A 12,960-nucleotide genomic window follows, 5' to 3' on the forward strand; every position below is an offset into this window, starting at 1 on the left:
GTGGGCGGGTTCCGCTGAGCCCGGGAAGTGCAGGCGCGCTCCCTGCCCGCACTTTGCCCTCGGTGACGACCCCTCCTCTCCCGCCCTGGCTGGCGGGGATGGTGCTGGAGGGGCGCCGCGCTGGGGCCTGGCCCGGGGAGAGCCGGGCGGGTGCGCAGAGGACCGGGCGCCCGTGGGAGTGCGGTGGGGTGGGGGACGAGAGGTCGCGGAAGTCCTGGAGACCGCGGAGGGATGCGGCACCAGGCCACGCGGGGACGGGGGCCCAGCCTCACTGTCCCCGAGCGCCAGGCCTCAGACCTAGGGACGCTGGGTCCCTCCCGCGGAGCCAGACGTTTCCAGTTTTGTTAGTTCATTCTTTTCTAATACAAGAAGATGCGTATGTCTATTTGTGGTCCCTCCTTCCATATCCACGCTTTTCTCCACCTTGTCTTTTTTCACTAACCAACCATCCTGGGAGATCGCTCAGTAGGAACACGTGGGCATAGTCCTCACTGCTTTTGCAGCTGCTGGGAGCTCCACTGTGTGGATGGTGACTCGCTCTATCAACCTGTTGACAATGGACTTGTGGGTTGTTTGCAGGCTCTGTCTTTTGCTAGCGCAGGCCTGCCACAAAGAGCCTCCTGCATGCGCCTTTTGTATCTGGGGCAAATGCACTGTTTGGCAATGTCAGAGCTTTCGTATATTTTTTTCTTTTTTAGCGCTTATTTATTTTATTTTATTTTTTAAACTTGGTCTTTTTTTGTTTTTAACATTTATTTATTTTTGAGACAGAGAGAGACACAGCATGAATGGGGGAGGGTCAGAGAGAGAGACACACAGAATCCGAAACAGGCTCCAGGCTCTGAGCTGTCAGCACAGAGCTGGATATGGGGCTTGAATCCAGGAACCTGAGCGGAAGGTGGATGGTTAACTGACTGAGCCCCCCGGGCGCCCCAGAGCTTACATAATTAAACAGATGAAGTAAAAAAGTTTTATTCCCAGATGGGGACTGTGCAAAAATGAGTTAACTGTGGCAGAAATGCTTAACGTTTTGGGGGTCTCCCGCGTGTTCAAATTTGATAAGAACACATTTGAGAGTGGGGTGCATGTGGAGCTACGAGAATCAGATGCTTGTGTACCCCAAATGCAGTTGCACGGAGCCCTGGGTTTCCCTTGCGTACAATTTGAGAACTGCTGTTTAGGTGGTCCGTTGAGGATTATTTATTTGTTTGTTATTTTCAAGTATTTATTTTTGAGAGAGAGAGACAGCCTGAGGGGCAGAGAGAGGGAGACAGGAGATCTGAAGCGGGCTCCTCGCTGACAGCAGAGAGCCTGATGCAAGGTTCAAGTTTACAAATGGTGAGACTATGACCTGAGCCGAAGTCACATGCTTAACCCACCGAGCCACCCAGGTGCCCCCGTTGAGGATTTTAAACAGGAGAGCTATGAACATATTTGTACTTTAGAAAGGTCACTCTGCCGTACAGATGACGGTGTTTCCTATCATTGCTGCAACAAACCATTGCAAAGTAAATGATTTCACACGCCAGCTTACTATTTCACAGTTCTGTAGTTCAAAAGTCCGGTGGCCCCGGCAAGGCTGAAATCCAGGGGTCCGCCAGGTGGGCTTTATGGAGACTCCAGGAAAGAGTGGTTTGCAGGCTCACTCAGGGTGTTGGTAGGATTCAGGTCCAAGCGGTCTTAGGGTGAGTTTCCTCTTTCCTAGCTTGCTGTCTGTCAGATTCCAGACACTGCCTGTGTTCCTTGCCTCCTGGCGCCCTTCAGGGACAGCCGTTTGAGTCTCTCTCATGCTTTGATCTCTCCTCCTCTGCCTCTAGCCAGAGAAATCTCTGCTTTTAAGGGCTCCAGGTACTAGGCTGGGCCCAGCTGAATGATCCAGGATACTTCCCCCTAGTTTCGGGTCTGCGGCCTTAATTACATCAGCAGTTTCTTAACTTACTCTTTAGGGGATGAGACTCTTGGAGTGACATTAGAATCCTGCCTGGATTTGAGGGTAATAAGACCAGAGCTGAAGCTAGAGGGGCCGTAGTGTTGGTGAGAAATGAGGAGCCTGAACTGGGGCTGGGGTGGCAGGTCTAGCGGTCAGAGTCCTGGGCTGCAAGATACGGCCGCGGCTGTAATGGAGTGAGCTGCGTCCCTCTGAAACTCATATATTGAAGGCTTGACGCCCAGCCGCTCAGACTGTGACTGTATTCGGTGATGGGGCCTTTACAGAGGTGATTAAGGTAAAGTGAGGCCATTAGGGTGGGCCCTGATCCATTTTGACTGGTGTCCTTCGAAGAATTTGGGACAGGGATGCCTGGGTGGCTCAGTCGGTTAAGCATCCGACTTCGGCTCAGGTCATGATCTCTTGGTTCGTGAGTTTGAGCCCAGATCGGGCTCTCTGCTGTCAGCACAGAGCCTGCTTAAGAGCCTCCGTCTCTCTCTCTCTGCCCCTCCCCTGCTTGCTCTCTCTCTCTCTCAAAAAAAAAAAAAAAAAAAAAAAAAAGTTGGGACAGAGAGGCACACACAGGGATGACCTTTTGAGGACACAGGGGAAGACCCCATCCACAGTCCCAGGAGAGAGGCCTCAGGAGCAACAATCACTGCCTTTACCTTGACCTTGACTCCGGCACTGAGAAAGAATAAATGTGTGTTGTTCAAGCCATATGTTTATGTGTTCAAAAGGGATTTTAAGAGGAAATTGGATAATTCGTCACACTGCTGGGAGTTCTGGGGAGTCCTGCTCTGAGATCAGACCGCTGCACTGGTCTGGGGAGGAGCCCACTGGCCCTGCTGTGGCTACACTATGGTCCCCCCTCCTCCTATCCCCCTGTGACACCAGAGCTCCATGTGGCTGCACTCGGCTGCTTGCTTGAGCGGGGTCTCAACACCTGTGCCTCTGTGTGTTCCTGGCCAGGTGGTTTGTGGGTCAACACGCTCATGGCTGGCTCCTTGACTGGCCAAAGGGAGAGTCGGTGCCTATTAAGGCACAAAATGGCTGAGGAGAAACAGATCTGGGGGTAGTTCTGGGCTCTGGGAGATTGCGTTATTCCATCACAGCTTTTCCCTCCTTTCCCGCCTGCCCGTGGTGCCCCACAGGCAGTACATGTTACGACCCATCCACTGCTTTGGGGCTTGGTCCCGTACCTCGCTGTGGCCCACAGAATGTGAACAGGTGAAAGAAGTCCCTTCTAGAAGAGCAGGGCCCATCGCTTCTCGGCCTTTTGGCTAAGATCAAGTGTAGAAAAGCAGGTCCCAGGCGTCTGCTCCCCTGCAGTCCTGGGCCTGAGTGAAAAGCACAGGGAGTTAGGCCAACCAGACCTGCAGCTGAATCAGCCGCCCCAGCTGCCCTGCCGACAAGGAGCCAAAGAAGAAGAGACTCGTTTCTGTAAGTCACTGAGGTTATTTAACATCACCGTAGTGCTGCTGACTAATTCAGCAGGAGGGTGAAGGGCCGGGCAGACGTTCAGGTAGAAATGATCAGCAACCACCTGTACACATCAGTAACCTGTTCTGCGAGACAGAATGTTCTGTGATGAAGGAAATGCTTGACATTGGTGCTGTCCAGTGTTGTGACTGCCACTGGCCACATGTGAGCACTTGACATGCATCTGGGAGGATTGAGGTGCTGAATTTTAAATCTTATTAAAAAAATTTTTTTTAATGTTTCATTACTTTTGAGAGACAGAGAGAGACAGAGCATGAGTGGGGAAGGAGCAGAGAGAGAGGGAGACACAGAATCGGAAGCAGGCTCCCGGCTCCGAGCTGTCAGCACAGAGCCCGACGCGGGGCTCGAACTCATGAACCGTGAGATCGTGACCTGAGCTGAAGTCGGGGCTTAACGGACTGAGCCACCCAGGTGCCCCAAAATTTTATTTAATTTTAATTAATTAAGTTTAAACGTAAGTACCCGTATACAGCTAATGGCTGCTATATTGGAGAGTATAGGTATATACACATCTAAAGTTCAGGAGAGAGGCCCAGGTAGAGTGGCATAATTTGGGATTCATTTATATGTATAGAGTTAACATATACAAATATATGTGGAACCCTGGAACATATATACAGAATTTTAGTATATGTGTGTTTTCCTGGGGGCAAATAACCCATGATTTTGTCAGATTCCCAAAGGGGTCTCTAGCCTCCAAAGTTGAGAGAAACTCTAGCCGGGGGCTCCCGGGTAGCTCAGTCAGTTGGGCATCTGACTCTTGATTTTGGCTCAGGTCATGGTCTTGGGGTTCGTGGATTTGAGTTCCACATCGGGCTCTGCACTGACGACACAGAGCCTGCTTGGGATTCTCCGTCTCCTCTAGCTCTCTGCCCCTCCCCCGCTTGTGCTCATGCCCGTGCTCTCCCTCTCTCAAAAATAAGCTTTTTTGAAAAAGAGAGAGGAACTCTAGGCCCTTGAGGATCCTGGATGTTGCCTGGTGGTTAAGAATCCCAAGTATTGAGAGCAGGTCAAGGGCCAGAGCTCCAAGGGATAGCAGTGTCTGGGTGGGGGTAGCAGCAGAACTATGGGTGGTCTTGGCTGGGAGGGGACTGTATGCTGAACACCAGTGTTTGGATGAATTCACCTGCTCATTTGGTGACAGAACATTCCCTACCTGGGAAAGAGCTGGATCGGCAAACCAGAAACCTCTCTTAGGAAGAACAGGGACTCAGAGGTGAGGCCAGATAAGTGACAAGACAGATGCCAGTTCAGCAGGTGCTATCTTATCCAGAGGGTGCAGCTGTAGGGCATGGCCCAGGGAGGAGGACTCTGAAGAGCTCGAAGCTGGAAAGAAGGTGTCAGCTGTGGAGCCTCTGGGAGAAGTGGTAGAAGTAAAGGGTGAAGTCTGAACTGAAATACAAGGCTCCATGACAAGGAATTAATGTGGTTACCAGAACCTGGGCCACCAACATCATTCCTCCATCCATTCCCCCCTAATCCATCCATCCATCCATCCATCCATCCATCCATCCATCCAATCATCTGTCCATCCATCCATCCATCCATCCATCCATCCATCCATCCATCTCTCCAATCATCTATCTGTCCATCCATCCATCCATCCACCCATCCATCCAATCATCTACCTATCTGTCCATCCATCCATCCATCCATCCATCCATCCATGTACCCACCCACCCATCCATTCACCCACCCATCTATCCATCCATCCAAATATCCTTCATCTAACCATCTATCCATTCAACCATCTGTCCATCCACCCATCCATCCATCTGTCCATCACTCATCCATCCATCTGTCCATCATCTATCCATCTAACCATATATCTATCTGTCCATTCATCACTCATCCATCCATCCATCCATCATCCACCCACCCATCCAACAATCCATCTGTTCACCCACCCATCTATCCATGACCCATCCATCCATCTATCCACCCATCCAAATATCCTTACATCTAACCCTCCACCCATCCATCCATCCAACCATCAGCTCATCCATCCAACCATCCATCCATCTGTCCATCCATCCAAATATCCTTCATTCAACTATCTACCCATCCATCCATCCATCCATCCATCCATCTATCCAACCATCCATTCATCCACCCATCTGTTCATCCATTATCTGATATTTTGGGGCATGTCTGATACGCCAGTTACTGAGGCATGTACACAGACATAGTCGAGAAGACAGATCTCCACTTAGAAGTCTGCCAAACACCTTAAGCTCAACATGTTTCCAAATGATCTCATTTTCTCCTCTGCCCACCTCCAGACCTTCATCTTCTCCAGCCTTTAGTGACTGTTAGTCGTCCACACCATAAGTCTGCATGGGTGGTCCTTGGTTTTCTGTCTGTCTTACTCTCCTATCCATTCTAATTCCTTGACTTCTCTCAACTGTATCGGCTCCTCTTGGTCAGACCTCAGTGCACCTGGGTCACCACAGGGGTGCAAATGCTGTTCCTGTCCACTCAGGCTGCTGTGGCGGAAGAATACAGACGGGATGGCTTATGAATGACAGACATGTATGTCTCACAGTTCTGGAGGCTGGAAGTCCGAGGACAGGGCGCCAGCAGATTTGGTGTCCAGTTGTCATGAGCACAGTACGAAGGCACACACATGAACGAGGTGTGTCTTTCCCAACGGCGGCTTGATTCGGTCAGAAAGCAAAGTTGACATAACTGTAAAGCAGATTCAGGATTCTAAACTCAATGACCCTCCACTAAGCATTTAACACGGCTTCTTACACCTCGCACAAAGCAAAGCACAAGACGAGCCACACAACAGACAAGATATGACAAGGGGTAGGAAGTTCACCAACCGAACGCAAAGTCTGTGGGTGCGAGGTTGAGATAAGGCCTCGGTCAGTTCCGGGTCAGCCCTCGGTGCTCACTGTTTATTATGTCCAAGCAGCGGAGGGTCTCTGTTCCTGTTGGAGATGAACCGGACAGAGGCTTTGGCGGCAGCTGCCTTTCTGAGGTGGTCAGACACAGAGGGGTCACCTCTGCCTTCCCTTTTTAAAGGGATGTCATCAGCCTTGGGCCCCTGCAGATCTCCCCTGCTCCTGCTGGTGATCAGTTCCGGGGTGTCTCCAGCCGGTGCTGGTCTGGGTGGTGCCTGGTCTTAGCTCAGCACCGTTGGCTGCTGTGTCACTGATGACGAAAGTCACTGCTTGGCATGAGTGCCTCCGTCCTGCTCTCTACACTGGCCACGGCTCACTTCCTTGTTCACAGACGGCATCTTCTCACTGTGTCCTCACAGTCGGGAAGGGGCGAGGGTGCTCCCTGGGGCCTCCTTCATCAGGGCACGGACCCCAGTCCCTAGTCCTCAGGTCCTCGTCACCTCCCCGAGGCCCCGCCTCCGACTACCATCACCGCTGGGGGGCGGTTTCCACATGCGAACTTCAGGGGGGCACATTCGGACCATAGCGGTCCACTCCTGGCCCCCCAGATTCACGTCCTTCTCGCATGAGAACTACATTCACTCCATCCCAACAGCCGAGTGTTAACTCCTTCCAGCAGCTACTCCGAAGTCTGATCTAAATCTCATCCGAGTCAGGGGTGGGGGAGACCCCAGCTGCGTTTATCCTGAGGCGGATTCCTCTCCGGCTGTGGGCCTGTCCCGCCAGCAACGGTGGGGCACCGGACGGGCACTCCCACTCCGAAGGGGAGCAACCGGAAGAAGGAAGGGGTGACAGGGCTGAGGAGGTCCAAAGTAAGCAAGAAACAGGGTTTGAGGCTTGAGAAGATTCCTCTGGCTCGATCCTCTGTCCTCCAGGACTGCTGGAGCTGGGTCCTGGGCCAAGCTTTGCTAGGCAGGAGTTCGTTCCCTAAGGCTCTGGGCGGCCCTGCCCTCCGGGCTTTGCGTGGCCCCACCCTGGTATGACTCTGGGCCAGTGCCCTGCCCCCAAGGTGGCTCTTAGGAGGGAGCCATGGTTACTGAGCTACAGCTCTTCCCGGAGGCCCAGTCCTTTGAAATCTAGGTAGAGGCAGACATGCCCCCCAGCACAGGAGCCACACCTGGGCGCCACCGGAGTGGGGAGGGGGGCGGGGGGGGGGGGTGTGAGAGGTAGCGATGTATCAGCTGGCCCTGCAGGGGCTGTTCTGCCTCGGTGAAAGTCTCCCTGCTGGAGGTGTGCACCCTGGGCCGGAGATGGGAATAGTCCCCAGGCGGCCTTCAGTGTCCTTCTCCCTCATCTTGGAGATTCGCTTCTAATCTCTTTATCAACGGTCACCAGAACGCATCCTTCGGGTTCTCGTTTTGCAATATACATAGGCTGGGGGTTTCCAAATCTTAAAGTTCTGCTTTCTTTCCGATTAGCAATCCTGTCTTTCAGTTATTTGTCTCTTCTCTTTCACAATAAGCCCTCTGAGTAAACTTAAGTAAACTTAAATAAGTAAACTGAAAAAATTAGCTTCAGCCAAATATCCAGTTTTATGGCTTAAGCCCCACCCTCCACCAAACACTAGAACATAATCCAGCTCAGTTCTGTCTCTTTTTAAAAAAAAATTTAATTATTTTTTTAATGTGTATTTACTTTTGAGAGAGAGAGAGAGAGAGAGAGAGAGAGAGAGAGAGAGAGAGCATTAGCAGGGAGGGGCAGAGAGGAGAGGGAGACACAGAATCCGAAGCAGGCTCCAGGCTCTGAGCTGTCACCACAGAGCCCGATGCGGGGCTCGAACCCACAAACTGTGAAATCATGACCTGAGCTGAAGCCGGATGCTTAACCAACTGAGCTGCCCAGGCGCCCCCCAGCTCTGAATCTTTATAGCACGGATCACCTTTCCTCCAGTTTCCAGTAACGTGGTCCTCATTTTCACCTGAGGCGTGGCCAGGTCGGCCGTCACCACCCGCATTTCCACCAACATGGTGCCCAGGATCACCCTCTCCAGCTCTCCTCCTTCCTCTGAGTTGTTGCCAGAATCACCCTCAGTGGTCTTCACGGTGATGAAAGATTTTCCAGATGGGCCTCAAAGCTCTTCCAGCCTCTGCCCATCACCCAGTTCCAATGTTGCTTCCACGTTTGTAGGTTTCTGCTACAGCAGCACCCCGTCCTGGTACCAGTGTTCTGTCTCAGCCAGGCTGCTGTAACTAAGATCCCGTTGACCGGGTGGTTTATAAACAATAGAAATTTATTTCTCACGAGCGTCGGGGCTGGAAGTCCAAGGTCAAGATGGCGGCAGGTCAACGTCTGGTGAGGGCCCTCTAGTGGTTCGCAGCCGGCCACCTGCTCCCTGTGTCCTCCGGAGGGGAAGGGCAGGGTCTGTTTGGGGTCCCTTTCAAAGGGCACCAAACCCATCATGGAGGCTCCACCCTCATGACCTAATCTAATCACCTTCCAAAGACCTCACTTCCAAATACCATCACATTGGGGGGGAGGGGGCGGTAGCATTTAACAACCCGGGTGGGGGATTGTAAACATTCAGTCTATAGCACTGGGTGGTGAGCTTCCCTGGACTCGGTTTCCATGTATTAATGGGACCAGTAGCACCCGCCACGGAGACTGGTACAGAGCTTGGCACTTACCCGTAGGTGCTTCCGGAACAGTAGCTACTTTACTGCTGAACTGTGCTCGGATTGTATGTTCCTGTCTCTCCTCCTAAACTTTGGGAAGACCCTGTTCTACCTTTTCCTTGATTCTGTGGTACACCAGACTGTAGTCTTATATTTTTTTAATGTTTATTGTTTTGGGGGGGGAGGGGCAGAGAGGGAGAGGGAGACCCAGAATCCGAAGCAGGCTCCAGCCTTTGAGCTGTCGGCACAAAAGCCCTATGCGGGGCTTGAACCCATGAACCACGAGATCATGACCTGAGCCGAAGACGTACGCTTAACTGACTGAGCCACCCAGGTGCCCCTAGAACAGACCATAGTCTTATTTGCAATTCTGAAATACAGAAAGCTCTGAAAACAGAACGTTGTGGGTTTCTTTTTGTTTTTTTTTCCTTCCGTAAGTTTGATGCCCAAATTCAACCTGGTGCAAAAGCTGGCCTGACCTGAGGGGGGTAACATCCCAGCGCTCCCAGTGACTCTACTCTGCGGGTCACTGACACTGTGCGTGTTTTAAATTCTAAAACATGTTTTCCCATCGGTGACTTTGGGTTCAATCGCACTAGGAATGGCTTAAAGAAAGTGAAAGATAAGCCAGTGCTTGCTGTAGGAGGGACGCGTAAAATGTTGTCCTTGTCAATAGCAGGAACTGTGGAGGCTGCTTTTCGGCAACAGCCTTGAGCAACGGAAGCCTAAACAAGGTAGGAGGCCCACAGTGACTGGCCCAGCAGGTGACCCACCTCGAAAGAGCCAGAGGCCAGAGCTGGCCAATGGGCTCCTTGCAGCTGGACGGAGGAACCAAAAAAGGAAAATTCCATACATTCCCGCACTTCCTGGCTTCCCCCATAACTACAGCCCCACCACTGCCTCGTCCCTGCTTTGCTGTCCTGCTCGCTGCTCCCTTGTGGCGTAGTCAATAAATTTCTCCCTCCTTTGTTCTGCCTCTGGTGAATCCTTCCACGGCCCTTGCCGGGCTCCCACCCGATCAGGTCGATCAGGTCGCCCCCAGGAACCACCATGACATACGACTTAGTAATTCAAAGGAAGAGCCGTTGAAGTTTTACAGTATCCGTGACAACCAAGAGCCGCAGGAAAATGGAAAACAGCACGAGGGGTGAGAGGAGACGCCCAACCAGAAGCAGACGGAGTGGAGCCGGCAACGGAGAAACCAACATACGCCGATGGGCGTTTAAAGGCGGCGAAGGCAGCTGGGATCCAGCAGGAAGACCTGACCTTTCAAGGCGAGCATGAATATTCAGAAGGTTGGCTGAGGCGCTTCAAGTGTGGAGAAGTAGAACGTTCTGAATATCTGTGGTGGGAAAACCTCCCATCGGGAAGCATCTGAAAATTACACTGATGGGCTTGCCACGATCGTCCGGGATGAGAACCTTAGTCTGAGCAAGTCTTGGGTGCCGATGAGGCTCTGTTTCTAGAAAGGCATCAGAACGGTTGAGGGAGGGGCAGGGTAGGGTTTCGGGGCGGCTCAGGATAAAGCTGGGCGTGATCGGGGAAAAGCCACAGGCTGTCAGCGGCATATGCCGCGTCCCCGTGTCCTAATATGCGAATTATACACTGGTAACCCCAGAAATGTTTTCTGCCCGGGGCGATATTTCCTTCTGTCAGCGGCATGAATTCGCCGCAGACAAGCTGACCTAACATTTTATTATTTCTGTGCAACTGCTCTTACACATTCCCTTCCTGAATGTCTTTGGGAAAGTAATGTTTCTGACATTTGCTTTTCCCCGGTTCGTGGCAGGAGTCTTAGGCTCCGTGAAGCGTAAGTGTAAACGCTCTTCAGGAGGACGGGTGAGTGTGAGCTGTCTCACTTCTCAGAGTGGGGCTTCCGGAACACGATCCGTGGCGGGACGGCCACTTGCACGGTCCCTAGCGCTCGCATGGTTACGGGAGCTCCTCTAACACCTGCTTGGCACAACTCTGATCCAAAACAATGCTGCAGTGAGGGCGCCTCGGGGCTCAGTCGGTTGGGTGTCTGATTTCGGCTCAGGTCACGATCTCGCTGCTCGTGGGTTCGGGCCCCGCGTCGGGCTCCGTGCTCACAGCTCAGAACCTGGAGCTGCTTCGGATTCTGTGTCTCCCTCTCTCTCTGCCCCTCCCCCACATTCTCTGTCTCAAAAATAAATAAACATTAAAAAAAAATTTATAACGATGCCGGAGGGGCGCCTGGGTGGCTCAGTCAGTTATGTGTCCGACTCTCGTTTTTGGCTCAGGTCATGATCCCACGGTTCGTGAGCTCGAGCCCCGAATCGGGCTCCGTGTTGACAGTGTGGAACCTGCTTGGGATTCTCTCCCTCCCCACCGCGCCCCTCCACCCCATCCCTCCTCTGCTCGCTCTCTCTGTCTCTGTCAAAATAAATAAATAAATTAAAAAAAAATAAAACGATGCTGGACACCGATCCTGGAGAAGAAGTATGCGCATCAGCGGACATGGTGATAGCAAATCCCGTATTTACCCCAAAGGTTTACCAAGCAAAGCATAAGGCAGGGGAAAGGGACACACTGAACGTGGACACAAAGCACCTTTGGTGCCTTCCTCGAGTGGCAGAGAAATCACCAAGTGGGTTAAATACAGAGAAGAGAGAGGAGGGAAGGGGGGTGAAGACACCATGGGCTCCTGGGAAGTCCCTACAGACTGTGTGGAAACAGCATATGACCTGCCAACTGCTGGCTTCAGGGTCGTCGGTCAGCGAGCAGGCCAACACCGAGCTCGAGGGATGGCTTAGCTACGAGACCGGTGACTTCGGAAGACGCGCAGAGATGCGCTGTCCTTATGGCCTCGTGACGAGACGCCCATCCTCCCAGCCCTAAGACCACGGCCACGGACCACGGCCACAGCCACAGAGCCCGGCGGTGCCCTCTGCCCGAGCCCCTGCTTCCCCAGCAGCGGCACAGAGACAGCTCACTGCGCGTGTGAGGACGAGCGTTTAGCTTCTCTTGAACCGGCATGTGTTTGAAGCTCTGCTGAACATTTTCCTCGGGAAGAAGTCCTAGGAAATCGATTGTCTGTAATTAGGGCAATATTTCACGCACCGCTTCACGACTATGTAAATCAGCCTACAGCAAGTCGTAATAGTATCTACGGGACGTTAATCCCACTTAGTGAAATAACTCTGGCTGCAGAAGTCTTCGTGCGTTGGCTTTAGGGTCCTCCCCGGGCCCCCTGATGGAGGTTTGTGATCTATAGTATATACTCTCACTGCTTTTTTCCCCCAGCTCTGTGCTCTGTGTCAGAGCACAGCTGGCCCCGCGGGACTCAGACCCGGTGCTTGGCGAGAGGATCCCGCGAAATGTTTATGAGTGAATGAGGTCAGGGAGGGGGACCACGGTGTGGTGTGACCGACACTGTGGCAGAAGGAGCCATGGTCCAGGTCAGCCCTTGGGGAGTGGAGTGGGGGGGAGCAAGGAAGAAGCAGTCCCTGCCCTTGGTGGCCGCCTTTGGGAACAGGAGGAGGGAAATGCCCGCGCTGGACTGTTGTATTTACCCCCAAACTGTGTCCCTGAGGGCAGTGTTGGACTCAGGGTACCAAAGAAAATACCGGATGCCCAGATAAATTTGAGCTTCAGATACACGATGACTAATCTTTTTAAATTATTTATTTATTAAAACATTTTTTTTAAATGTTTATTTTTGAGAGACAGAGTGTGAGCAGGGGAGGGGCAGAGAGAGAGAGAGAGGGAGACGCAGAATCCGAAGCAGGCTCCAGGCTCCGAGCTGTCGGCACAGAGCCCGACGCGGGGCTCGAACCCGCGGACCGTGAGATCGTGACCTGAGCCGAAGTCGGACGCTCAACCGGCGGAGCCGCCCAGGCGCCCTGATACATGATGAATAATTGTCGAGCACAAGTTTTTCCCAAATACCACCAGGGATTTGTATTAAACACGGACCCACCATCTATCTGAAATTTGTCCTTCACGTTTATGTACCAGATCGGGCATCCCTTGCTGTGGTCTCAGACAC

General features: G+C 52.4%; 1 long non-coding RNA gene across 1 annotated transcript; it reads right to left on the bottom strand.

Annotated features, from left to right (window-relative positions):
- Window positions 1–5,657: 5,657 nt before the first annotated feature.
- On the bottom strand, window positions 5,658–7,330 carry LOC124526845 (uncharacterized). The gene is made up of 2 exons (XR_006965755.1): window positions 6,259–7,330; window positions 5,658–6,118 (listed from the first exon to the last, which is right to left on the bottom strand). It is a non-coding gene; the product is annotated as an uncharacterized LOC124526845 (long non-coding RNA).
- Between the last annotated feature and the right edge of the window lie 5,630 nt (window positions 7,331–12,960).

Source organism: Lynx rufus, unplaced genomic scaffold (genome assembly GCF_022079265.1).
Source record: "Lynx rufus isolate CCGP_SWC_20201006 ecotype Redwood Valley unplaced genomic scaffold, mLynRuf1.p SCAF_5, whole genome shotgun sequence".
In the NCBI taxonomy this organism is placed as follows: Eukaryota; Metazoa; Chordata; class Mammalia; order Carnivora; family Felidae; genus Lynx; species Lynx rufus.